The 26,506-nt window shown below is 45.1% G+C and overlaps 1 protein-coding gene across 16 annotated transcripts in view; it reads right to left on the reverse strand.

Moving 5' to 3' along the window:
* N4BP2 (NEDD4 binding protein 2) overlaps positions 1 to 26,506 on the reverse strand; it is a 111,764-nt gene that overhangs the window by 73,617 nt on the left and 11,641 nt on the right. For 6 of the 16 annotated variants that reach the window (XM_073342225.1, XM_073342228.1, XM_073342222.1 and 3 more), the window contains exon 1: positions 3,739 to 3,968. The exons of 1 other annotated variant lie outside the window; for it this stretch is intronic. The gene's annotated coding sequence lies outside the window, so the exon portion shown is untranslated. Of the gene's footprint in view, positions 1 to 3,738; positions 3,970 to 26,506 lie in introns of those variants that run through there. 9 more of the 16 variants (XM_073342236.1, XM_073342239.1, XM_073342235.1 and 6 more) reach the window with 3 other exon arrangements.

Raw genomic sequence — 26,506 nt, forward strand, 5'->3', positions numbered from 1 at the left:
AAGTTAGGCTGACGCAGCTATAGAGCTCAGGTGTGTGAAAATTCCACATTCCTGAATGGCACAGTTCAACTGACCTACCCCGGCCCCCATGTAAACAGCAGTAGGTCAAAGGACGAATTCTTCCATTGACCTAGCTACGGCCTCTTGTGGAAGTGGATTACCTACACCAACAGGAGAACCCCTCCCATCACTGTGGGTAGCATCTACAGTGAAGTGTTACAGCAGTGGTGTAGCATTTCAAGAGCAGATAAGCCATCAGGAATAACACTTCCATGTGTAGTTAAGCCCTATGGCCTGGTCTACGTCAGCACTTCCGCAGTTTCAGGAGAATTAACTAACATAGTGCTGAAGACTTCTCTATAGTAGGACTTCAACCATAGAGAATTCTTTCAAACACTTCCCCAGTGTAGACAAGACTCAGAGCTAACTATTTAGCAGCTTTCACTAGCACTAAATTCCCACATAAAAGTAATCCTCTTGGACTGTATTTTTAAACAGGTTAATTCCATTCACAGATGTTCCTTTAAGCGGGTCCTTTTTCATCAAATATATTTTGATTTGGTATAGAGGATATATCAACTCATGAAAACTAAGGTGAACTGAAGCCAAGGGCAGAGGGCCAGGAAAATAAGGCCCAATTGCAAGACAATTACAAATGCCACAAAACCCTATTAATATATTACCATTATCCAGTGTTTCAGTTACAACATGGTTCTATTTTGTAACACAGTTAACATCCCACCTACAGTACAAAACAGAACTGTGTTGTAATTGGGTCCCTGACAGTTTAAAATGTGGTGTTGATGGGCCCTAAAGCCTTGCCTACATTTGTATTTTTGTTAAAATCTTCCACCAATGCAGTTGCAACACTAGTGTAGACTGGCCGCCAGCCTACATTACTGCTTCCATTATTGCGCCCATTGGTTATGATGCACCACTACTACTGCCACGATGAGAAAGTTTTATCAAAAATGAAAGTGTTGACGAGGCCAGCAAACAAGAAAAATCTGGGAAAATAAATACATTCTGTGAGGGAAGAACATAGAAAGAAGGGGGAAAGACCATAAAGAATACTGTAAGTGTTTTTAAGAAGTTCTTTGCTCCTAGCTGAGTTTGTTTTTCAGGTGTGGAAAAAATTCACATCCCTGAATGATGTAGGTATGCCAACCTAACCCCCAGTGTAGATGTGGCTAAGGATGTAAAAGAGTAAACTGATGGTAGGGATGTAAAATAGTAAACAGCTAAACGTTTAACCGGTAAGCATTAGTTTTACCAGTTTATCAGTTTAACCGTTAATCCCCAGCCCCGGGCCGGCAGCAGCAGCTCCCCAGCCAGCCAACCAACCCAAGCAGCAGCCCCAGCCCCTCTCCCTTTAATGGGTTAATCAGTTAAACGATATAATTTCAATCATTTAACCGATTAATTTTTTAAACAATATTTACATCCCTAGTTGAGGGAAGAAAGCTTCCACTGACCAAGCTACTGCTATTCAGGGAGGTGTATTCCCTACAGAGACAGAAAAACCCCTTCCATCTGTGTAGGAAACATCTACACTATGACACTACACTAGCACAGCTACAGCCAGTAGTGTAGACAAACCCTCAGACTGTCATGTTAAATAATGCTTTTATTTAAATGGCCCTCTTGAAATTAACATGTCAGTGAGATGAAATATATGCAGAAGGAACCAACTGGCTTCTTTGCAACTGCTATTTTGTTTAACTGGAGGCTAACTCCCAGTAGGATTTGTATTTAGGTTTTTGTTTTATTTTTAGCAGAGTTGCCACCCCTGACTTCAGCAAATGGGGGCACAAGTCAACCACAAGTCTTAATGAGCATGCTGAAAAATATATCACAGAGGAGGAACTGTAAATGTTTAAAAACTTAGCACTCAGGTTGTTTACATTAGTTAGAACAAGTTTAAAGTTGTTTAAAGGAAGGGGTCAAGGGAAAAATATGAAGAGTATTGAAAACAAGAGTGCAATATTCCTGTCCAATATTTTAAATCACATCTCTACCAACATCAGCCATGTTACAGCACGCGATTACACTCTGGTTATTCCCATAACCAACGTCTAAAGTATAGATTAAAATTATGTTTAAAATGGACAAAACATAAAAATCACATTGTAAACAATCACGAGACTATTAAAAAACAAAAATGTCTAAAAATACTAATTTATTTTAAAGTAAATTGCATCATTCTGTGCATTGTTAGTTTCGCTTTAAGGTTCTCACGCATTCACTTTTTGAATTGAGAACACGGCAAACAGCTATTTCTTATACTTCGTAAGATTTAAAAACAAATTAATTAAACATTTCCACAGGTTATACGTGTGCAGAATCTTTTACAAAAATCTATATTTTGGGGTGAATTTGAGTAGATCTGAATCTTGCTATAGCCAAACTAAGTGTTTGGAGATGAGCTGTAATACACTATCCTGACATGGCTGCTGTTATAGTGTGAGGTAACTTAGAGTATGTAAGTTTGGAGGAACAATAGCATCTACACATACTTCTAGATTAGCAAGAAGAGAGTGAATCTTGTCAGGAATTTTGGTATTACAAGTGGCTTCCATACTTGTAATATACCACATGACCACACATCAAAGTGATTCGAAGGGCACAAAAGTACTGCCAGCATTATTGTAATATCTAGATTTGCTTGAAAGTTCACAAATGGAATCCTATCACTTGCCAGTGTTATTTGATTTCTGGTTTGCCTAACCACAAAGGAAGTGAGTGTAGAAAGGTAAACAGGAAGGCCATTTTTGCAATGAAAGATTATGGCCTTCTTGCACTGATTTCATTACATTAGAGTGGGATGCATATGTCCACACTGCCCCTAAATCAATTTAACTCCCATGGATACAGTTACAGTTTTGAACTAGAGTAACTTTTACTGAATTAAGACAAAAGAGCCTTTGATGGGAAATCATTCATGCGTGGCAGCAAGGCAGTTACTAACTAGTTAAGGAGGGTCCTACTCTCTGTGCAGCTTTCCTGTGTGTACAGCCAAGAACTTGTATCCTGCATAGGGTCCTTCTGCACCACTACAGTGCTAGCTTCAACTAAAAGCGCAGGTGGTGCAGTTGCTCTGCTACAAGTTCTTTTATTCCAGAATAATCACTCTGCTTTGGAAATGCCCTAAAACTTCCAGGACAGTGCTGGGAGAGAGCTAGTCCAGTCAATTTCCCAGTGTAGTCAAGCCCTAAGTCAATTAGCCTGCAAAGTCCTGCCAACGCAGCCCCGCCACGCTTCCACCACTCCGCTCAGCATTTCCCATACTGGCTCGAAAAGATGGGAAATCTCCCACCACACAGGAAGCGCTGCCTGGGCGATACCCCCAGCTGCAGGCGGCTCATCTCCCAGCAGGCTGGTGAGTCCACAGGGGTGATGGGCAGGGGCCAGAGGAGAACCCCCGGGGCAGCCTTGTGTTGGAAGGCGGAGGACATAGGACGGGGCGAGGGCAGCTCCCAGTGTCCCTATGGCCGGGGGATGAGGCGGGGCGGCCGGCAGCGGTGGGAGGGGACGAGGGCCGCGACGCACTGGCCAGTGCGGGTGGGACAAGGCCTCGCTCGGCAGCAGAGCCCGGATCGGCCGGCCCCGGAAGCCAGGCAGCTCGCCCCTGTTGGGAGCAAGAGGAACAACCACCCGCAGGCTCCTCCCCGGCAGCCGCGGCCCCCTCACCCAACCCGCGCCGCGCTCCCTGCAGCGACCCCCCGGGGCCGCCCTTACCTCACACAGCTCCGGGCGCGTCGCGGTGCGCTCGCCCACCTCCCGGGTTTTCCAGTAGGTGCCCGGGGAGAGGAGGCTGCTCGGCGGCGGCGGCGGCAGGAGCGGGGGTGAGAGGGCCCCGGCTCAGGCGGAGCGTGCGCCGCGCCGCGGGGACACAGTGCCGCTCTCCGCCCGGCCGGGGAAGAACAGCCCAGGAGGAGGCTCCGCGCTACTCTTCTCCCCCGCCCCCCGGGGCCTGGCCCAGCAGCGCCGCCCGCCAGGAAACCCCCGGCCCCAGCCTGGCGCTGGCGGCAGAACCCGCGCCCCGCTCGTCTGCGGAGAGGAAGCCACAGGGTCGCCAACTTTCTGACTGAAGAAAAGGAGGACTTGTGGCACCTTAGAGACTAACCAATTTATTTGAGCATGAGCTTTCCTGAGCTACAGCTCACTTCATCTGACTGAAGAAAACCCAACACCTTTGCCCCAGCCTTGCCCCGCTCACTCCACCTTCCCCCTCCCTCTGTCGCTGGCTGTCCGCCACCCTGGCTCACTGGCTCATTTTCACCCGCCTGGGGAGGGTCCTTTTTCCACTGGGTGTTGGTTGAAAACTGGACACCTGGCAACTACGGGGTTCAGTCGTACCGCAGGGGGAACCCGGGCAAGCGACGGTACCTGCCACAGACAGGCAGGATCCAGGCTGGAGCCTTTGTATGTGGGGACATGGGAGTACTGGCCGCGGGATGGACGAGCCCAGCCCCTTCCCAGCCAGGCTCTGACTGTCATTCGCTTAGTCTCCCCCTGCCAGCCGCACAGAGTCCAGACCCCAGCGTGGTGGAGCTTTGCAGTTGTCTGGCCTTTTCCGGGTTGTAGTGAGACTGGAGGGAAGTGTCCTGACTCAAAAGCCCCTTCTGCAACATGAACAGAATGAGGCAGAAGGAAACACCATGATCGCTGATCTGGGGGTCCCAGACTTGGGCTTTAGAATCATAAGAGTCTGTGGTTCTGTGTCTCACTGATTGTTCTGTAGCACTTATTTAGGAGGGGGGTGGGAACGGTAACACATTACAGTATGCATAAACAACAGGATTTGTGCTGGAAATGGCCCACCTGGATTATCATGCACATTGTAAGGAGAGTGATCACTTTAGATAAGCTATTACCAAGAGGAGAGTGGGTTTGTTTTGGGGTGGGGGGGGGGGAAGGAAACCTGGATTTGTGCTGGAAATGGCCCACCTTGATTATCATACACATTGTAAAGAGAGTGATTACTTTAGATAAACTATTACCAGCAGGAGAGTAGGGTAGGGGGAGAGAAAACCTTTTGTAGTGATAAAGACCCATTTTTTCATGGTTTGTGTGTATAAAAACATCTTCTGTATTTTCCACAGTATGCATCCGATGAAGTGAGCTGTAGCTCACGAAAGCTTATGCTCAAATAAATTGGTTTTACTCTAAGCTGCCACAAGTACTCCTTTTCTTTTTGCAAATACAGACTAACACGGCTGTTACTCTGAACCCTTACAAAGATTTCCCAGGACAGCTACCTCAAAAAAGGGGTGATCCTTTTCTTTTTTTTTTCTCCTTTTCTTTTTGCGAATACAGACTAACACGGCTGTTACTCTGAAACCTGTCATTATGTAAGGCACTGCAGTTAGCTGTATGGAGTGGAAATCTATCAACTGCATGAAAATTGCATCCGATGAAGTGAGCTGTAGCTCACGAAAGCTTATGCTCAGATAAATTGGTTAGTCTCTAAGGTGCCACAAGTACTCCTTTTCTTTGTAAGGGTGTTCAGTACACACTGCCAGCTGTCCCTTTTCTGAGGTAGCTGTCTCAGGAAATCTATAAGGGTTTTCAGTAAACACTGCCAGCTGTTCCTTTTTTGAGGTAGCTATCCCCAAAAATCTGTAAGGGTGCTCAATGCACACTACCAGCTGTCCAGTTTTATGGGTTCGATCATTGTGCGTGTCCCAGTTTTTTGTACCTCAGAGGTGGCAACCCAAACTTAAATAGTAATTCACATTTTTAAAATGCTGTACAAATATTCAACCAAGCATTAGCAGGGAGATGAACGACATTAGTGTTATCTGTATTTTTGCAGCGCCCTGAGTTCCCACTCACAATTAGGGCCCTGTTGTGTTGGGCTCAATGAAGACAGTCCTTTATAGGGTATGTGTACAGTATAATTAAGGCCGTGAGTCTGTCATGGAGGTCTCGGAAGTCACAGATTCTGTGACTTTTCGGGACCTCTGTGACTTCTGCAGTGCCTGGCCTGTGGGCTGCCTGAGCAGTTCGGGCAGCCCCCGGGCCAGCCACACCAGCTGCTGCAGGGGCAGTCTTGGGTCACTGCACCCCCCACCCCCAGCAGCAGCAGGAGTTTGAGTGTGAGAGGGGGATCAGGGCTGAGGCAGGGGGTTGGGGAGCGGGAGGAGGTGAAGGCTTCGGGCAGCGCTTACCTCGGGGGAGGGGGCTCCCTGGAAGTGGCCAGCAAGTCCAGCTCCATACACTGCCTCTGCCCAGAGGCGCCGCCCCCGCAGCTCCCATTGGCCGCAGTTCCTGGCCAATGGGAGCCATGGAGCAAGCACTCAGGGCAGGGACAGCACACGGAGTCCCCCTGGCCATGCCTCCACCTTGGGGCCGCAGGGATATGCCAGCCGCTTCTGGGAGCTGCGCGGAGCTGGGTAAGGAGCCTGCCAGCCCCTCCAGCCCACCCCTCTCCCCACCCCCTAGCACCAGAGGGGGTTGTAGGCCACTGCCAACCTCCCGTGCACTCACAGTGCCCTGGGCTGCCCCATGCCCAAGAGCACCCAAGTTTTAGTAAGGGGTATGTAGAACAAGTCATGGACAGGTCACAGGCCATGAATTTTTGTGTACTGCCCGTGACCAGTCCATGACTTTTACTAAAAGTACCCATGACTAAAACATAGCCTTAACTATAATTGGGAGGTGTGATTGCAGCAGGTGTAGGTTTACCTAAGCTAGTTTGTTAAAAATTGCAGTGAAGCTGTGGCACCTGCCCAAGTACAAGCTCACCCAAAAGCCTGGGTACATACCAGACCCAATGCTGCCGTGACTTCAGTGCTATTTTTAGTGAACTATCTCTATCAAAGCTAGCTTGGGTATGCCTACATGTGCTGCACAGTGCCTGATTGCAACATAGACATACCCACAGAGATTACACTAAAGACAAGACACAAATGGTTGTAGCAAACAATTGGCGAGAAAAAAAGGATGAAGATAACAGTGAATGAACATGTAGTTCCATTTTTTAGCTGTGTAACAACTAGCAGGTTTCAAATAAAAAGATTTTTTTTAAATAAATACATTGGGCATATTTATTGATATCAATAGTTCCTAACGGCCAACTGCCTAGCCATTATCAGTTGGCAATAGACATCATAGCAGCAGTTGGTCTGGAGGACGGACTTGAACAATACAGTGGCTCTGCAGATTAATTTGGGGAAGGCATTCAATGCACAAAGAGCAGCCCAGAAGTGTCTGTGAGAGAAATAGACCCAAGTGTGAGATAGAGGCTGGGATCACTGGTAGCTTGGACGGGGAGAGGTGCAGTGCAGTGGAATAGTTAATTAGGAAAGGGATCAAATTATGAAGAGCCTGAAAGGCCCAACAAGGAGTTTGTAATTGATGCAGATGAGAAGGGGGAGGCAGTGGAAGGACTCAAAAAGGCGGGTGATCTTAGCAGCTGTGTTTTGAGTGGATCTGCAGGGAGCCAGATAGGGGGAGATTGCAGTTGTCACGAAGAGTAATAAGGGCCTGAAGGAGAGTTTTGGCTATGTGGACAAAAGAAAAGGCCAGATCTTGGAAATGTTATTGAGATAGAAGTAGCAAGTCTTAGCCTGGTCTACACTACATGGCTAGGTTGACGCATGGCAAGTTACATCGACCTAGCGGTGGATGTGTCTTCACTTAAATTTGGCTCCCTCTGATACAAATACCCTGCTATGCCAACTTAATAACACTACCTCCCTGAGCAGTATAGAGTCAGGGTTGATGTAGTTAAGTCGACACAGTGATAGGGTAGATGCTCTGTTACTTATGTCAAATGTTACTGGCCTCCAGGAGCTGTCCCATAAGCTGTCCCACTGACTGCTCTGGTCACTGTTGTGAACTCCACTGTCAAGGGGTCAGGTAGACAGGAAGCCACCCCTCCCCTTTAAAGCCATGCAAATTTTTGAAATTCTTTTTTCTGGTTGTTTGGCTTGATGAGAACACCTAGCAGTCTTCACTGTTGAGTGTAACTGCCCAGCTGATCATGCTAGCTACAGGCTTCAGATGTGCTCCTGCCTGGAGTTCACAAAAGGTATTGGATCTCCTGAGCTTCTGGGGACAAGAGTCTGTGCAGGCACAGCTCTGATCCAGCCACAGAAACATGGACATCTATGAGCAGATTGCTCTGGGGTGCAGGAAAACTGGACATTCTCTACACAAAAGAATAAATGGACACACATCTGACATCAGTTTTTGAATGTTATGATTCCTGGTAGGAGAACACTTCAACCTCTCTGGCCACTCAGTAAAAGATTTAAGGGTGGCAATTTTGCAACAGAAAAGCTTCAAAAACAGACTCCAACAAGAAACTGCTGAGCTTGAATTAATATGCAAACTAGATACCATTAACTTAGGTTTGAATAGGGACTGGGAGTGGCTGGGTCATTACACATATTGAATCTATTTCCTTAAGTTAAGTATCCTCCCACCTTCTTGTCAACTGTCTAAATGGGCCATTTTGATTATCACTACAAAAGTTTTTTTCTCCTGCTGATAATAGCTCATCTTAACTAATTAGCCTCTCACAGTTTATATGGTAACTTCCAACTTATCTGTATGTATATACCCATATATATTACTATATGTTCCATTCTATGCATCTGATGAAGTAGGCTGTAGCCCACGAAACCTTATGCTCTAATAAATTTGTTAGTCTCTAAGGTGCCACAGGTATTCCTGTTCTTTTTGTAGATCCAGGAATGTGGCCGTGTGCATCCAAAAGTTCTGCAGCCATTGCTCGTCATCCCAAACCTGCATGACAATGCGATCCCACCAGTCAGTGCTTATTTCTTGGGACCAGAATCGGCATTCTAGCATCTCACGTTGTTCCATGAATTCCAGCAACCTTGAATTGTTTCTTTCTATGTCCCACAGCAATCTTGCCTCCAAGGAATTGTCATGTTCCCCACAGCTCTTCTTGCGACTCTGCAAATACTGCTCCCTGTGCTTGCAGCAGTCACGACAGTAGTGCAAGATCCATGCTTCTGTCAAAGATGGCAGATAGGGAGGAGGGACCCGTGGGTTTGTGCGGATTTTGAAAAGAAATCACAAAATATTATCGGGTGCAGATTAAATTATGGGATGGAGAACACTGCATTATGGGAAATTGACCACGTGCTCCCAGTTACCCCTGCGCAACTTGTTTTGGCCCCAAAAGGCACTACAAAAACTTCCCAAAACACCCTGTGTTGGGTGGTGGTGAGTTGCACAGTGGAATATATTCCCACGATGCACTGCGCTGTGTATGAGCATTGCTGACACAAGGAGCAAAGTGTGCACATGCAACATAATAACTGTGGTAATTGTATGCTGATGTAATTTAGCTTGGCATAATTTTATAATATAGACATGGCCTCAGAAATACCCAGACAATGATTCTCACAGCCCGCAGAGAATTTCCTAGCAACCTGTGGCCACTCAACCATCTATGTGCTTCCTTATCAGCTCAGCTGCCTGTGCTAAGGAGATAAAACTGGCCCTGGGCTCCACTCCTCCCTGCTTCTCATTAGAAGGAGAGCATCTGGATTTGGGATCAAGATGGATTTTATCCCACTTTCTCCTTCCACTTTGAGCAGCTCTTCAAATAAGCTATCTTCCCCCGCTTTTGAGACATTGGTTCCTTCTGCATATATATTCAACCCTATATACACTTCCTTTTAATATCCTCTGCGGGAGAGAACTGGAGGGAGGTGGTTTACCATGGCCTTATTTTCTTTTTTCCAACTGAAGAGAAATGAAGAAATCTTAGACTGATTATTCTTCTTCTGTTGTGAAAGGGAAAAGCAGGAAGGGGCCCACTGTCCCAAACAATGTGGCAATATCTCCCATCCCAATCAGTGTTCAGGCTGTGTGCTTCATACAATTAAGCAAAAGGGGTGGTCGCACCCAGCCTGATTTCTCCTCCACTTTTCTTTAAAGAGGAGAGCAAGAGGTAGCCTTTTACAGATTCTCCCTGCACTGAAGCAGAAAGTCAGGATCTAATCTTCCTTCTATCACGGCAAGAAAGAGCAAGAGAAAGTGTCCTTCGCCTCCTCCCAACCCCACCCCCATTCAGGACTAGCTGTTGTTTCCCTCTGCTGGTAGGACTGACTTTTTTGCATGAGAGCTCTGAGGCTCATTGTTATATTTAATGTGAATAAAGACCCGGCAAGTAGGAAAAAACCCAAAAACTTGAGTTTTTAAAAAGATATACTACTTATAAGTAGGTTTAAAAAAAACGACAAGAGAAGATTACTCACAGTCACATTGTGTATAACTTGTGAGTATCACAGTCTCTCTGTGCCTGCTACTGGAGAGTAGAGCAACTGAGAGGTAAATAATATGTGCATCCTTAACAGGGACGCTTATGTGCCACCAAAATACAAATAATAATATTACAATTTCTGAAAATGCTCTTAAAACAGAGACAGAATCCTGAACTAGTATGGATTGATTTAAGCAATGCTAATTTGCCTATCACATTGGTATTTGAGCACATATATATTTTATTTATCTGCTACGTAGTATACAAATGAACCATTTCTAATATTTGCACACATTCAATCTACAGGACATGTTGGCAGGGTTCAGTGATGCAATCTCTGTCATGACTCACTAAGAAAACAAAAGAAAATCTTCACCCCGTGAGACCTTAACGCCCAAAAATATGGAGAGGAAAAGCTGATCAGAACTCCATATACACATGGTGCCAAGTGATAGGAGACAGTTCCTTATAAATACATAAAAACTTCCTTATTTTTTCAATTTTGAGCAAGTAGGAAAAAGACAACCTCTTCTCTCAAAGGGTGTGATGTTGGTATTATGTTAATAATACATATGGAAAAATAGGTCATCTAAATTCCAGTTTAGTGTCTGCATCTTTACTTTTCAACGTTGCAAAAAAAAAAAAAAAGGAAGTGAAATAAGGTTTTAAGCATGCTTGAATCTGATATATTGCCTACTGCCTTTATTAAACTCAAGTGCTAGTGTGATGTTGCTGCTGGCACTTTATGCCTGAAACTAAGAGGTTCTTTGCCAGTTGTACATTATTACAGTATTCGACACCATGAAAATGCAAGACTAATTTGGTGCTGGCAGCCTGCCGTCTACAACAGTTCACACTTTAAATAGGAGGGATATTGGCATCTTAATAGTTGAAAAAACCTCCATATGTTTTTTTAAAATTAGCTCAGGCCTTATTTTCTGAGTGTTGGTAAGGCTGTTTCTTAACCTCAAAGTAATCATCTTGTATGCATTATAAATGTTTTTCTCATTCTTTTGTCTCTGCTTTTGTCTACAGCTGGTCTGTGTTTAGCTGGAGTCTCCTGAACATATAGGATGTAATCTGTACCGGTTGTCCAAGTGTTTATTTTTCTGGTGTGCAGCAGATACCATATAGAAAATTCAAAACAGAATCTGTTCCTTAATCTAGTCTTTTCAAACTAGAAAAGCTAAAAAATTGTTGCTCCCCTTCAGCTTTTATTATATTAAAATATTAGTACCATTAAAGTTGAGCCATAAAGTCATTAATGTACAAAATACCACTCTTTCACTATGTTGTATTTTAGTATTGCCATATGCATGGCCCTCTATGGGAGCTCACAGAAATATGTGACTTCTACTATGTGAAAAATGGCCTTTTGAAGCTCTAGAATTAAAACACAATAGATTTTTTTATTTGCAAGAATAACTTGAACCATATTCTAGGCCTGCAACTTAGATAAAATGGTGTGGTAGTAAGCCTAACCTAGGTGTCATTTTTTAAAAGATCTTTATTTTTTTTCACAATGACATATTAAATATAGAATGATTAACTAGATTAAATAAACATCTGTGTGGTGGGATGAGAGTCCCCACACTAGCCCTGGAAGAGCAGAATTGGGCCAGGTGGGCCTACTCAGATAATTAGGGTGCAACGAGGGAAGCTTTTGGCTGGAGGCAGCTAATTAGAGACAGGTTCACCTCTGCAGGAAAAGGTAGACCTATAAAGCCAGTCAGCTGCCCACAGACTGAGTAGTAGTCAGTTGCTGGGAAAAGGGAGAGATGTTTGTGGGTTGCTGGGAAAGACTGCAGGAAGGTAGATTCTTGGAGCTGGTACACCCAATGAGAGAAGGGGAACTAGGGAGTAGGTAGCAGTCCAGGGAAGGAGCAGAGAGAGAGAGAGCACCCAGAACTGCTGAGCTGAGGGTCCCTGGACTGGAACCTGGAATAGAGGTTAGACCTACATTCCCCTACCAGCTACTGAGGGAGTGGCCCCTGGGCAGCAAATAGGAAGGCTACCTATGACTGTTGATGAATTGTACCCCAGAAGGGGGAATGCTGAGTGACTTACCTGAATAGCTAAGTCCCAAAGGAGATGCTGAGGGTCCTGGAGCAAGAACAGAGCTACAGACCAGAGGGAGAGACTGAGTAATGGCATGCAAAACATGCATGGATGTGTTGGCCTTGAGAGCTAATTTCCAGAGTCTCTAGGAGGAGGCACTAGACTAGCAGTAAGTGAATATGGGCTGCTGGTCACCCTCAGGGAAGGGGACTGTGGAAGAGTACATAAGGCAGTCACTTCTGATATAAGGGGCATGAAGATGGAGCTGTCTGCAGTACAGGCTTTTGTGGCTGAGAAAAGTTATCCCCTACCAGGATGGATACCACTCCCACAGAGCAGAACAGGGGTGGGCCCATATCACATGAGGATGGCTGAAAACTAGTTAAGACTGGGGGAAACCTTGGTATACCTCCAGGACTATCTGATGATGGCTGGTCAACAAGAGCGCTTGTGTAGGATCATACAGGCAGGAAGTGGGAGAAGTCATAAGGGCCAGGAATAGGCAAGGTGCTCTGGGACTTAGAGGCCCAACCCCAAAGGTGCTGTGGGAGCAGGAGGCACTTGAAGAGGGAGTCCCCCTAGAGGGAAGGAAAGAGCCTTACCAGGAGGCAAGGATGGAGATAAGAGCCCAGAGAATCCCACACAATAAGCAATTGGGTCAGAGGAGGACCTGCTTTTGGTGTGGAGAAGAGGGTCATATAAACAGGCATTGCCCCCACAGGGGAAAAAAGTGAGTCAGGAAAAGGGGGGACCAAAGCATGAGGGAAAAGGAGAACCAGAAGCCTGTAAGGAGCCCATAAGAATGGTGGAGAAACCTAAGAGGCAGATAAAGAAATGTGAGGTGAAACTGGGGGGAATGAGGAGAAAGTCCTTTAATTAATTACTTTCCTCCCTGAGGGGTCTAACAGTGAGATGAACCACAAAACAATGGTGACTCAGACACTGGGTGTCAAGGTGCTGGAGGTCTTGGTGGAGATGGTCCAACAGCTGAGAGAGAAGCTCTTTACTTCAGAGCAGGTCTTGCAGGAGGCTGCACAGGACCTGGCATTCCAGTGTGAGGAACTTGAAGTGCTATGGAGGAATGGGACAGACTGCAGCTTGTAGTCAGGGGCCTGAAACAAGAAAGGGATTACCTGAGAATCCAGATGTGCAGTTGGTGATTTAGAGTAGTCAAATATCTGCCCATTCCTGGGTTGGGGTCTTGAGCAGGAGGATATATGATTGGGTGAGATCCCACACTAGACCTGGAAGAGCAGAATTGGGCCAGGTGGGCCCAATCAGCTAATTAGGCTGCAAACAGGAGAACTTTTGGGTGGAGGCAGCTAATTAGAGAAGCTCATTGGTGCAGGAACAGGTGGGGCCTATAAAGCCAGCTTCCTGGCTTTAGACTAGAGCTGTGGGGAAGGGCTGCAGGAAGGCAGGCAGGAGTCTCACCCTGAGAAGAGGGCTGAGGATTCTTGGCACTAGTACACCCAGAGAGAGAAGAGGATCAGAGTGGTAGGCTGCAATCCAAGGAAGGAGCATTGAGGATCACCTAAACTGCTGAGCTGAGGGTCCCTGGAGAAAAGGGCAGGCCTGGGTTCCCTTACCAGCTACCAAGCGGGTGGTGTAGACGTGAGGCAGTGAAAGACTGTACCCTGGAAGGGGAATGCTGAGTAACCTAGCTGGAGGGATGAGTCATGAAGGAGATGCTGTGGGTCCTGGAGTGAGGAGAGCTGCAGACCAGAAGGGGCATTGGAGTGATAGTATATGCATTGTGGCAGGGGCATTGGCCTCCAGTGCTAATCCCCAGAGTGACCAGGAGGAGGTGCCAACCTAGTAGTGAGTGGTGCACCCCTTGACAATTTGTGAAATGGGTGTATTAAAATATTAAGAATGCCAACATTGCCCAGACAGCTGGTCACAGGCCAAATTTATGACCTGAATGATAATGAATCTAAAGCAAATTACCTTTCCAGAGACACAAAGTAGAATCTTCAAAGCCTCTTGAAAGATCTCACTTCAGTTCATTGGTGTGGACGGTCTTAAAAGTATGCTGAAATGGTCAATCCTAAACAAGACCAAAAAGAGCCCCCTCATGCAGTCCCCATCACACTTTAAATACAGCTCTTGCACAAGACTGACCGCAATCTTTTTTTGATACAGTCTTGGTTTATACTGTAATCCTGGCACTTCTTATGGATCCTTTCATTCTGCTGCCAACTTTAGACTTCATTTACTGTGGGGATGAGGAATCTGTTGGCTTGATCCAGTTTTTAAAATTGGGTTTACTGTAGTACTGGTTTAAGATGTTTTGCTTGGCCGGTTTTGGATTCCTTTATCTCTATTTCATATGCCTTTTTCCAGAGTCTTCTAGTTTACAGTTCCTCAGAAAAATAATTCTCCTCCCTACACTTGAATTGTGTTCCTGAAGCATAGATCCACTTCTCATTTAAAGAGCCAGAATCCTAATATAAATAAATATCTGCAGAAAAAGTTGCATAGGGCTGTTTTATCTTCTCTGTGATACTGTCTTTTCCAGACTTAGGTCAATGCATGGTGCTTTTTAATATTTTCTCCATAAGTCTTATACCTCAAAAATCTGCTGCAGACTCTCACGTTTGGCTTCCATACTTGCATAGTATTGATCATGTTTCTTATCTGTCTAGGCTTGCCAGAAAAATCAAATGCAGGAAGGACCCCCCACCCCAACTGTCTCAGCCATTGACAGCAATATAATAATGCTCTTAGTGGTTCTTGGATGCTGAGCTGGTTTCATCCTGTGTAATTTCTTTTTTACACCTATACTGACATAGCATATTGTTGACTGAGTTCTGCTGCAGCACTGAAGTGGGAGGAAGCATTGTTTAATGGTGAAAGTGGAAAACTGACAACTTCCATTGACTTCAATAGGATCAGGACTTCTGACTTGTATTGCTGGCACTGTGACTGACCCACAGGCAAGTTACTTAACACATCTATGCCCTAGCTTGCTCTTCTGTAAAATATCTACCTCGTAGTGTGGTTTTAAAAGAGGATCTAAAAATATTTCCAAAAAAATAAAGTAAATGCAAAATGTGTTAAACTGGGTGAAACCTTGTTATGGGGTGAATTAAAACCTTACTGAGATTGAGTCACCCTTCAATTAACTGTAAGGATAAGCCTCCACCTAAGACAAAAGGTGTATATGAACCTGCCCAGGAGTTTTTGCTAAGTATTGGTGGGTTTTTTTGGGAGGGGGAGGGAAGGTTTTGGGGGGTCAGTGGTGCTGGCTGAAAAGTGTTCTTGGTGCTGTGAAGAAAATAAGCGGTTTCCTATTTGATTCCTTCTGCATTCAGAGACCTAGGACTTTGTACATTCTTTGTAAGTTAGCAAAATACCTGATTACTACTCTCAATTTCTACTCCCAAATTGACCATCCCCAGGTACTCAAACTTTGGCTAGCTGCTCAGGTGAAAAAGCAGCAAATATACATTTGGAATTCTGGTTCTTAGGTAGAGACATTCCAGGTGTGAAATTCATGAATTTCTGTTCTTTTCCAAAAGAAGGGGGGAGAGTGTTTTCTGCAGGAGGAGAAAGATAATGTTATATGCCAGAAGAAGGCCCCATTGCCACAATTGCCTTTTTCTGAAGTCAAAGTAGACTGGGAATTTAGACTTGGTGGGTTGTTTGGTTTTTTTTTTTGGGGGGGGGGTGGTTTGGTGATGAATCTGATTCAAGTATTCCATGCACTCTGCTATGTGGATTCTGGTAATCTGATGTCACATTTCATGGATGCCAACAAAATAACAAAACATAGCTTTAGGATGAATTCATCTTGACCTGTTGAAGTGAAAGAATCAGGAGGGGATAAAAGCAGCAAATCCAATTTAATGTTTCTCCCTTGCACATGAGAAACAGTTTATGCACATTGGCTCATTTTTTTCATTGTATCTGTCATGATTTTATGTGGTGGACACCACTATCTTTGTAATAAAAATAATCAGCTGCTTTAAGACTGTCCAAATATTAATATTAGGAGGCAAATTGATTTAAGACAGCATATTTGTATTATGGCAATTTGCATCAGTACAATAATTAGAAGCATCCTCTGTCATTTCCATAACTCATACCACCTGAAAATGCTTTATAAATGGATATACAATATCTGAAGTGATCACTTCACATATCATTCTGCTGTGGCTACCTTTGAAATTAAATGCAGCAGCTGTTTAACAGCATTCAACAATTCCACACAATAGTGGAATTAAAAGTATAATATCCAATTGAAATTGTAGGGGGAATGTAGGTAAGCATAATGAAATTATCCAAGCTGGAATTTACACTCCTATTCTTGCAAAAAGTTCCATCTAATGACCACTGAAGAACTTAGGTTTATGCCTTATCTGAAAGAGTACTTATGCAACAACAAGAACAGTAGTACTTGTGGCACCTTAGACTAACAAATTTATTAGACCATAAGCTATACTTACCTACATGCGGCCAGCTTCCATCCAGGAAACACCACACAATCCATTGTTTACAGCCAAGCTCTAAGATGCAACTGCATTTGCTCCAATCCCTCAGACAGAGACAAACACCTACAAGATCTCTATCAAGCATTCTTAAAACTATAATACTCGCCTGCTGAAGTGAAAAAACAGACTGACAGAGCCAGAAGAGTACCCAGAAGTCACCTATTACGGGACAGGCCCAACAAAGAAAATAACAGGACGCCACTAGCTGTCACCTTCAGCCCCCAACTAAAACCTCTCCATCGCATCATCAAAGATTTACAACCTATCCTGAAAAATGATCCCTCACTCTCGCGGATCTTGGGAGACAGACCAGTCCTCGCTTACAGATAGCCCCACAACCTGAAGCAAATACTCACCAGCCACCACACAACAAAAACACTAACCCAGGAACCTATCCTTACAACAAAGCCCAATGCCAACTCTGTCCCCATATTTATTCAAGTGACACCATCATATGACCTAATCACATTAGCCTCGCCTTCAGGGGCTTGTTCACCTGCACATCTACCAATGTGATGTGCGAGCAGTGCCCCTCTGCCATGTACATTGGCCAAACTGGACATTCTCTACACAAAAGAATAAATGGACACACATCTGACATCAGTTTTTGAATCTTATGATTACTGGTAGGAGAACACTTCAACCTCTCTGGCCACTCAGTAAAGATTTAAGGGTGGCAATTTAGCAACAGAAAAGCTTCAAAAACAGACTCCGAGACTGCTGAGCTTGAATTAATATGCAAATTAGATACCATTAACTTGGGTTTGAATAGGGACTGGGAATGGCTGGGTCATTACACATATTGAATCTATTTCCTTAAGTATCCTCCCACCTTCTTGTCAACTGTCTAAATTGGCCATCTTGATTATCACTAAAGCTTTTTTTTTCTCCTGCTAATAGCTCATCTTAATTAATTAGCCTCTTACAGTTTGCATGGTAACTTCCAACTTGTGTGTGTATATCTTATATGTTCCATTCTATGCATCTGATGAAGTGGGCTGTAGCCCATGAAAGCTTATGCTCTAATAAATTTGTTAGTCTCTAAGGTGCCACAAGTACTCAGGTTTCAGAGTAGCAGCCGTGTTAGTCTGTATCCGCAAAAACAGATCGAACAACAGTGTGACTAGCACCATGCTGTGGCTTTGGTTAACTGCTGACTCAAAAGTAACATGGAGTGAATCCCTGTTTTGAGCACTTGTCTTCACTAAGGAAAAGTTTGGTTTTGTTTTTAACCACCTGTTAGCTAATACATGGGGGAAAATCCTAGCTGTTGTTTTCCCATATGCTGAACCCCGTGCTTCCCTTTAATCTTTACATGTGTTAGCAGGTCCTGGTAAAGTACAAACTTGTCCATGCTACAATTTTTATTATGCTTTAGTAACACCGTTCGCCAACAGATTGTGGGGCTGGGAGAAGAAACTCTATCCCTAGTGTGGAATGCACCATTTATGGGCAAAAAAGGGGTGCTTTTTTCAATCCTGTCAACTCAGTATGTCAGCTTAACATAACTGAAAAGCCTCACTGAGATGCAGGATAAAACAAATGAAGCTATATTAGCTGTCAATGTTGTAGCAGTGGTTCTCAACCAGGGGTGTGCGTACCCCTGGTTGTATGCAGAGGTCTTCCAGGGGGTACATCAACTCATCTAGATACTTGTCTAGTTTTACAACAGACCACATAAAAAGTACTAGTGAAGTCAGTGCAAACTAAAATGTCATACAGACAATGACTTGTTTATATTGCTCTACACTAGACACTGACATGTAAGTACAATATTTATTTTCAAATTGATTTACCATATAATATGGTAATGAGAAAGTTAAGCAATTTTTCAGTAATAGTGTCACTTTTTTGTATTTTTGTCTGATTTTTGTAAGCAAAGTAGTTTTTAACTGAGATGAAACTAGGGCTGCCAACTTTCTAATGGCACAAAACCAAACCCCTGCCCCTTCTCCAAGGTCCCACTCGCTTCATTTTCCCCCCTCCCTCTTCCACATTCACTGGGCTGGGGCAGGTGGGTGGGGTGCAGGAGGGGGGTGAGGACTCTAGCTGGGGATGCAGGCTCTGGGATGGGGCTAGGGTGGGATGAGGAGTTTGGGGTGTAGGGGGCTCAGGGCTGGGGCAGGGTGTGGGGGCTGGGGGGAGAGAGTGCAGGCTCTGGGATGGAGTTTGGGTGTTGGGGGGGACTCTGGGTTGGGGTGTGGGGTCCAGGGGGTGGTTACCATAGCTCCCAGGAAGTGGCCACCAGGTCCCTGCAGCCCCTAGGCACATGGGTCACCAGGGAGGTACTGCCTCCTGCCCTCACACCTATAGGCACCAACCCCACAGCTCCCATTGGCCAGGAACTGCCTGCCTTAGCCCCATTGCACCGCTGACCGTGAGCTCCACAAGGTAAGTACCTCCCAGCTGGAGCCCACACCACTTCCTGCACCCCAACCCTCTGCTCCAGGCTCAGCCTGGAGCCCTCTTCCACACTTTGAATCCCTCAACCCCACACCCCAGCCTGCATTTTAACCAGGCATTTCCAGCATAATGTAATTTGATCAAACGATCAAAATCTTTTTTGATTGAAAAAGACCTTTTGCTCATGAGGACCTACCCTATTGGCTTGTCTACACTAGAGCTTTTTACCTCAAATCAATTATTTGCAATTAACATGAGGCTGTTACTTTGTTAATTGGTTACCAATTTGAGATAAATAGGTATGTCCACACTAATCTTATTCTCTTCAGCAGCAGTGTGTTCTGTGCACCTCTTGTATCCAAGTATCAATTGGGTCAGGCCTAGCTTAGTTTGCAAGATTTTATGGGATCACATCCCAATGGCTGAAGGCTTAAAAATGCAACTAAGAACTGACAAATCAGAGCTATGTTTGCATCCTGGTTAGTGTGAATTCTCAACCACCAAATATCTATTCTGTATTCAAGTACATGAAAAGCACTCTAGAAAGTGGTTACGTAAAGCAAGGCTCATTGTATTTTCTAAACATTAGAGAAACATTCCAACTGATTATAAAATGCATCCATTAGGAAGTGTTAGCATCTAAAAATACTAATATTCATGTATGCATTAATATTTACTAACTACACTCAAGCAGTTCCCATTTTAGGAACTAATGTTTAAGGTTGTAGCAGAAAGTCAGGCAGTAGGGGAATGAGGAATAATAAATCAGACACATAACTTTAGGGATAATGCTGTTTTCCTTATTCTAAGGAAAGTGTTTTTTCTGCATCTGATGTCACAAACATAAGCTTAATTTATTTAAATGAGGAACTGCCTATATGTGTAATGTGGCTGCTGATGAGTGGAGAACTGGGCCTCCCTTTACTCTCCTGTAAAGTTAAACCTCTTTTAAACGACAGGTTTTCCTTTTGGTCTTTATCCCCCCCCCATCACATCTAGGGTTGCCAGGCATCTGGCTTTTGACCAGAACACCCGGTTGAGAAGGGACCCTGGCGGCTCTGGTCGGCCTTTAAAAGTTGGTGGTACAGCAGGGCTAAAACGGGTTCCGTGCAGCTCCCAGAAGTGACCATGGCCCCGTGGCTCCTAGGCAGGGGTAAAAGTAAGTCTAGGGACTTACTAGTACGGGGCTGGGCTGGGGGAGGTCAGAGCCAGCTGCAGCCCACCCTGTACCAGCAGGTGCCTCCTTCCCCCTCCCTGGGGTAACAGCGGCAGCCAGGGCCTCTGGCAGTGGTTTAAAGAGCCCTGGGCGGTAGCGGCAGCTGGAGCCCTGGGCCCTTTAAATCATCTCTGGAGCCTGCCACCATTTCCCTGGGCCCTTTAAATCATCCCCGGAGCCCTGGGAAAGCAGCGGCGGGGCTCCGGGGATGATTTAAAGGGCCCAGGGCTCAACCGCCACTGCTGCCCCAGCCCCACCACCACTACCCCAGGGCTCCGGCACCAGGGCTCTGGCAGCAATTTAAAGGGCTGGGGGCTCCAGCTAGTGCTGGGAGCCGCAGGCCCTTTAAATTGTGCCTGGGAAAGCCGATCCACCCCAGTATGGTGCACCGGCTCTTGCCGGTATGCTGTACCTGCTTGCTTGCACCTCTGCTCCTAGGTGCAGATGCGACTGGGGCAGGGGCGGCATGCAGAGCTTCCAAGTGCCACCCCTGCAGCTCCCAATGGCCAGGAACCACGACCAGTGGAAGCTGTGGGGGCAGTGCCTGCAGGTGTGGGCAGTGTGCACTGTGAAGAACCGCCTGGCCATGCCCCCACCTAGGGGCTGGACATGGCAGCTGCTCCTGTGAGTAGCACAGAGCCAGTACAGGCAGGGACCCTGCCTTAGTCCTGCTGCGCCTCCAACTGGGAGCTGCCTGAGAAGTGCTGCCTGGCTAGAGACCGCACCCTGAACCCCCTGCCCCAGGTTGGAACACCTTCCTTCACTGGAACACCCTCCCAGAGCCCCCTCCCACACCCTGAACCCCTCATTTCTGGCCCCATCCCAGAGCCCACACCCCCAGCTGGAGCCCTCACCCCTTCTTGCAACCCAACCTCCTGCCCGAGCCCAGTGAAAGTGAGTGAGGGTGGGGGAGAGCAAGCAATGGAGGGAGGGGGGGCTGGAGTGAGTGGGGGCGGGGCCTCAGAAGTGGCAGGGCCTCAGGGAAGGGATGGGGCAAGGGTGTTCAGTTTTGGTCAATTAGAAAGTTGACAACCCTAACTGCATCTGTTTTTAAATGTTCTGTACCAGTGGCTTTCCCCTAGGGTCTGCAGACTAAGATTTCCAAAGGGGTTCCTGCATCTCCATTTGAAATTTTTTAGGTGTCTGCAAATGACCAGATCAAACCACTGCTCTAAACCATCTGTCATTAGAACTAGAGCCACGTTCTTTCACGCTTAATATTATTGACCTGATCCACTAAGGAAACATTTTAGAACATTGTGTGCAGCTGAAGACTGTCCTGTAGTTTCAGATAAGAACAAGAGAATAATTCATAACAAGACAGCCTTCAACTTCCATTTTATTTGGGACAACATAAAAATTATACTGGAGCTGTAAAATTGACCATCTAAATCCAAGCAGCCTACACAGGGAGTTCCAGAACTTGATCCAAACTCAATCCAACCCATAAAATTCTGATTCATATCAGAATCCAGATCCAGCCCACCCATAAAATTTTGGGATGGAGAGGAGGTGTTGTAATTTTAATCTGGACTCATTTCTAATAAATCTTTTTAAAAAAAAAAAAAAAAGCTGATAAACCTTGCATAAAAAATGCCTTAGCCAGTTTAATAGGCCATTAAACTCTGAATTTTCTGAATTGCTTTACTTCTGGTTAAAAAACAGAACTCAAGTTTTAAGAAACAAATATGTAAGTACAATAATAGTTCCAATTGTCCATGGATGTGTTGTGGTGTTTAGATGCTGCTTGTAATTATTAGAACTGGGAGCACTGGCTGTTGGGAGTCTGAAAGGACAGGAAAGGGGGGGGGGGAGTTGAGGAGGCAGAGTGAGAGCTACTGAGGGTGCAGCAGCAGCTTGGTAAAGAGGTTTCCACTTTATTTTTAAAGTCCTGTTGCAGTTTTTTAGTACCTTGCCTGGTTGCCACAACATGTATCAAGTGGATGGGGTAGAATGCATTAGGATTCTTTAAATATGTGGAATTTTTTTCTGGAATTGCCATTTTTGTTGAACTGTGTCATCATTCCCCAGGAGCAGAGAAATAAACTTACTGCTTGCTATACCTTTGATCTATAGAAGAGCAGTAATTTTGAAGAGAATGACATTACATTCATGGAAACTACTTAGACATGTCACACCCTGCCCCCCCATCTAGAATTCTTTTCTTAGTACCATTCTCTCTTGTATGTCTATTAATTCTAACATTTAATGGTCTTCAGGACCTTAAGTAGTCCATTGGCTAATGACTTTCTAAACTCAGAAGTGATTACATGGATGTAAACAAAAATCACAAATTTCATTTTCTTTTTTTTAAACATTTTAGGGACTACAAAAATAGGATTAAAACCATAATGAGAGCAACAACACTTCTATTTGTTCAGGTGGCTTACTTTGTGCATTAGACAGTATTTTCTGTTTAGGAAGTTTGACTCTTTTTGTAACTGGCCAGTTGTATCACACTCATGCACTGCTCAGAGGGTCTGTCAGGTGCACGCTCTTCTCCAGGCTTTGCAAGAGGATATTTGCTAAGTAATAGTTGCAACAAAACTGAAATGGGAGCAGCAGGCAAGTATATGCACAGAGGAGGAAAAGCTTCTGAGCATATTTGGTGTTGCTCTTGGGTCTACCCCAAAAAACCCTTTTAAACATCAACAATGGGACAACTTCCCACACCTCTTGAAAAGAATTAAATAGTATGTCCAAAAAGAAAAAACATCAGAAGTGTGCTTCATCAATTTTTAAAAATCTTTGAGGGTGGAAGGGAGGCCAAGACTTGTTTTGTGTAAATTGCAACTCCCAGTCACATCTAGAGGCTCCTATTTTCCCAACTTGAAATATATCACAGCATTTATCATTAGCTAGGCAACTCTGTCTCCAGAATATAACAGCAGATCTGGCTACTGGTAGAGCAGGAGCTGGTCTATTCCCCTCCCATTGGTAAAAATACTGGGTTCAGCTATTAATGTTCTGACTGTAAAATGTCCCCACTGATGTTAGTCACTGGACAAATAGGGGCCAATTGGACTAGAAAACTTAAATTTGATCCCCGTCACCCATTGATGCTTTACTCTGAGGCACCCCCTTGTTGAAACTCAATAAGCAATCAGTGTGGAGAGAATAGATAAGGGGATAATATTGGGAGAGTGGTCATGGTTGATTTTGGAGGATCAATTTTTGCCATTCCAAACACTCCAACAATAATACAACTTACCTGGGCCACCTGTATGGCGTCATTAGAAGCTTATGCCTCTTTTGAAGAGTGTATTTGCTCTTCCTGTGCTGGGAGTACCAGAGTCTCTGATATAGTGAGAACTCCATAGGTCAGTCCAACTGTAGCCTGTTATGATTTCCTGATCTTCCCAAAAGACCCTCCCTAATTTAGATTGTTGCAAGCCTGGTGCATGCAAAGATTTGTGCATATTCTTGCCCCCGAGCCAATGGGGAAGTGCCTGGCCAAACGTGAAAGCTGCTATTGATTTTCTGCTGGATCAGCCTTAATTTCGTTCAGATTTATCCCTAAATAGATATAGTGCATGGACCTTGTCAAAACAGACTGCTGCTGGATATGTGGGTCTTCTGGAGCCACACTGGCTCGTGTTTTGTGACTGTACTGCAATACAATCCTCTTGGCTCGAAGTAAGCAGGAGGATTAATATGATGATAGATATGTCCTTAAAAACTACTACGTAGAATTGTTTTGGGATATATCCCATAATCTTAGGAACTCTACAACTCTGAGGTTGGTTCTCTACAACAGTACTTGTAGCCAAACAACTTGATCTTGCTCAAGTGGAAGAGCAAATTGCATCCAGGGATAGAAGCTTGACACAGCAACTTGACTGTCAGGAATCAGGGCTTGCAGCAGAGAGCCATTCTTTGGGTAACCTAACAAGTGCACATGGCCTGTTCAGGAGCAGCAGAGCTTCCCCCAAAGTGTGTGTGGTGGGGGGCGGTGTCAGGAGCCCTGCCTCTTCCCCCTGACACCTCCTCTGTGGATTCTCCACCGGCCTGGGGTGGGGACGTAGTCCAGGGGCTGCTCAGGCCCCCCACACCATGGTCAGGTGGAGGGTCTGCTGCTGGCTCCCCATGCAGCTCTTACCATGGCCGGGCTGCAGCTCTGAGGTCTCAGCCAGAGCTGGCTCGGGGCAAGAGTCGCACAGGCAGCTGTGGGGAGCTGGCTCAGAATAGGGTGACCAGATAGTAAGTTTGAGAAATTGGGACAGGGGGTGGGGGTAATAAGTTCCTATGTAAGAAAAAGCTCCAAATATCGGGATATCTGGTCACCCTATTGCAGACCCTCTACCTCCATCTGCCATGGGCGGGGGTCTGGGGGACAAGGACGTGGGGGTGGGGGGGGAAGGGGATAGGCCCCACCATGGTGAAAAGTTAAGGGGCCAGGCCTGTCCACTTTCAAAAAGTGGGAGGGCCCTGTCCCACCCCCATTCCAGCACCACTGCCTAATATTTAGACTGCCTAATTGGCTATGCCACCTGATTGGTTGGAAGAGTCTGTAGGCTTGCTCTTAAGCCCAGCAGCAGTAGTTCAGTGGCTGCTCAAAGCATTTGCCCATGGCTATGATAGTGCTTGCCTTGGCACCAGCCTTGCTCCTGTCTTACTCTAGGTAATCTGGTTGTGACTCTGGGCTCTGATTTCTGGCTAATGATGCCTGCTCTAACCACTAGACTTGACTGCCCACATTCCAGTCACTGATACTGGCTGATCTAGTAAGTCAAGAGCAGTAATGTTTTAGAAAAGGGGGACACTCAAGACAAACTTTAAAAGCTTCAATCTAACTCTTTTTAGAAACCTCTGATTAATTCCTAGCAGATGAAAACAGATTGCTTGCTTCTTCCTTTCTTATCTCCCTTTCTTCCTCTCCCCTACTATTTCTTTATTTTCCCCCTGTTCTCACCTGATTTGGGGGGTGGGAACTTTTAAAATGTAAACTAAAAAAGTGTGCAGCAAAGAGCTTTTTTTTTTTTTTAGTTTCTTAAAAAAAAAAATTGTCCCTTTTAACTTTCAAACTCGCAATGCCAAAGCTAAAATGGAAAAGTCTAGAGCTGAACAGACAAATATGCAGTTTTAAAGCCAAACAAGTCTTGAGATACGTTGACACACAAAGCATTTAGCTAGCTCTCACTTTTCAGAAACTGGCTTCTCTGATTCACCTAGAACTTGCCCGAAAATGTTTGTCGTGGGCACAAATGCACAATTCTGGGCCATACCTCCTCAATCCTCCTACAATCAGTTCTGGCTCCCCTTCTCACCCTGGAGTTCACCATTCCTCTTCATTTATTTCAAGGCCACTAACACACGCAGCTCCAAATACCCCAGCTTGTTTCTGGACCCTAGATAACTGCCATCTATCCCACGTGCTCATTTCAGGCCCTTCCTGCTGTCCCCCTCCCCCAGTTCAGCACCCCTGATATGGCCCTCTTCATCTCCCCCCCACCCCCCATTCATCTCTGTCTGCATACCAGGAGAGATCTACTTCGGGGAGCACAGTCTGCCCTGAAAACACAGGTTGGGAAGGGCAGGCTAAACTTATATAAAAGGTCAGATTTGCCCACATGGGTGCAGGAAGGGTCAAAGCCTTTATTTCTACAAAGTTAAATTATTTTTTCTTTAATTTGGATGCACGGATGACATCTGTATATTTACTTTTTTTAACACAGTATATAAGGTTCCTTGTCTAGAAGTTTTTAAATATATATTGCTAGGTGCTACTCAATGTATCCCTCATCCAGAATATCAACACTTTTCTGTTCTAAATCTTGCTATGTATGTTTGGGTATGTTACGCTCTCTTATAACACTTCACTGAGATGTTTTGTTATGTAGTCTTAGTTTTGGATGCTAGAACAAAAATCTGGGAAGGAGCAAAAAGATAGTGAACTTATTTCATAATGAAATGGTGGGGAAGAATCTACCAATTCTGTGTGTTTTGGGTCTGTCCTAGAGATAACGTAAGGATTGATTCTGAAAATACAAATCTCATTGAAGTTATTTTTAAGTATTTAAACATAAGCATATGAATAAGTGTGTGCAGTAGCAGACTTAATATTTTGTGTGACCCCAAACCTTT

Source organism: Lepidochelys kempii, chromosome 4 (assembly GCF_965140265.1).
Source record: "Lepidochelys kempii isolate rLepKem1 chromosome 4, rLepKem1.hap2, whole genome shotgun sequence".
Classification (NCBI taxonomy): Eukaryota; Metazoa; Chordata; order Testudines; family Cheloniidae; genus Lepidochelys; species Lepidochelys kempii.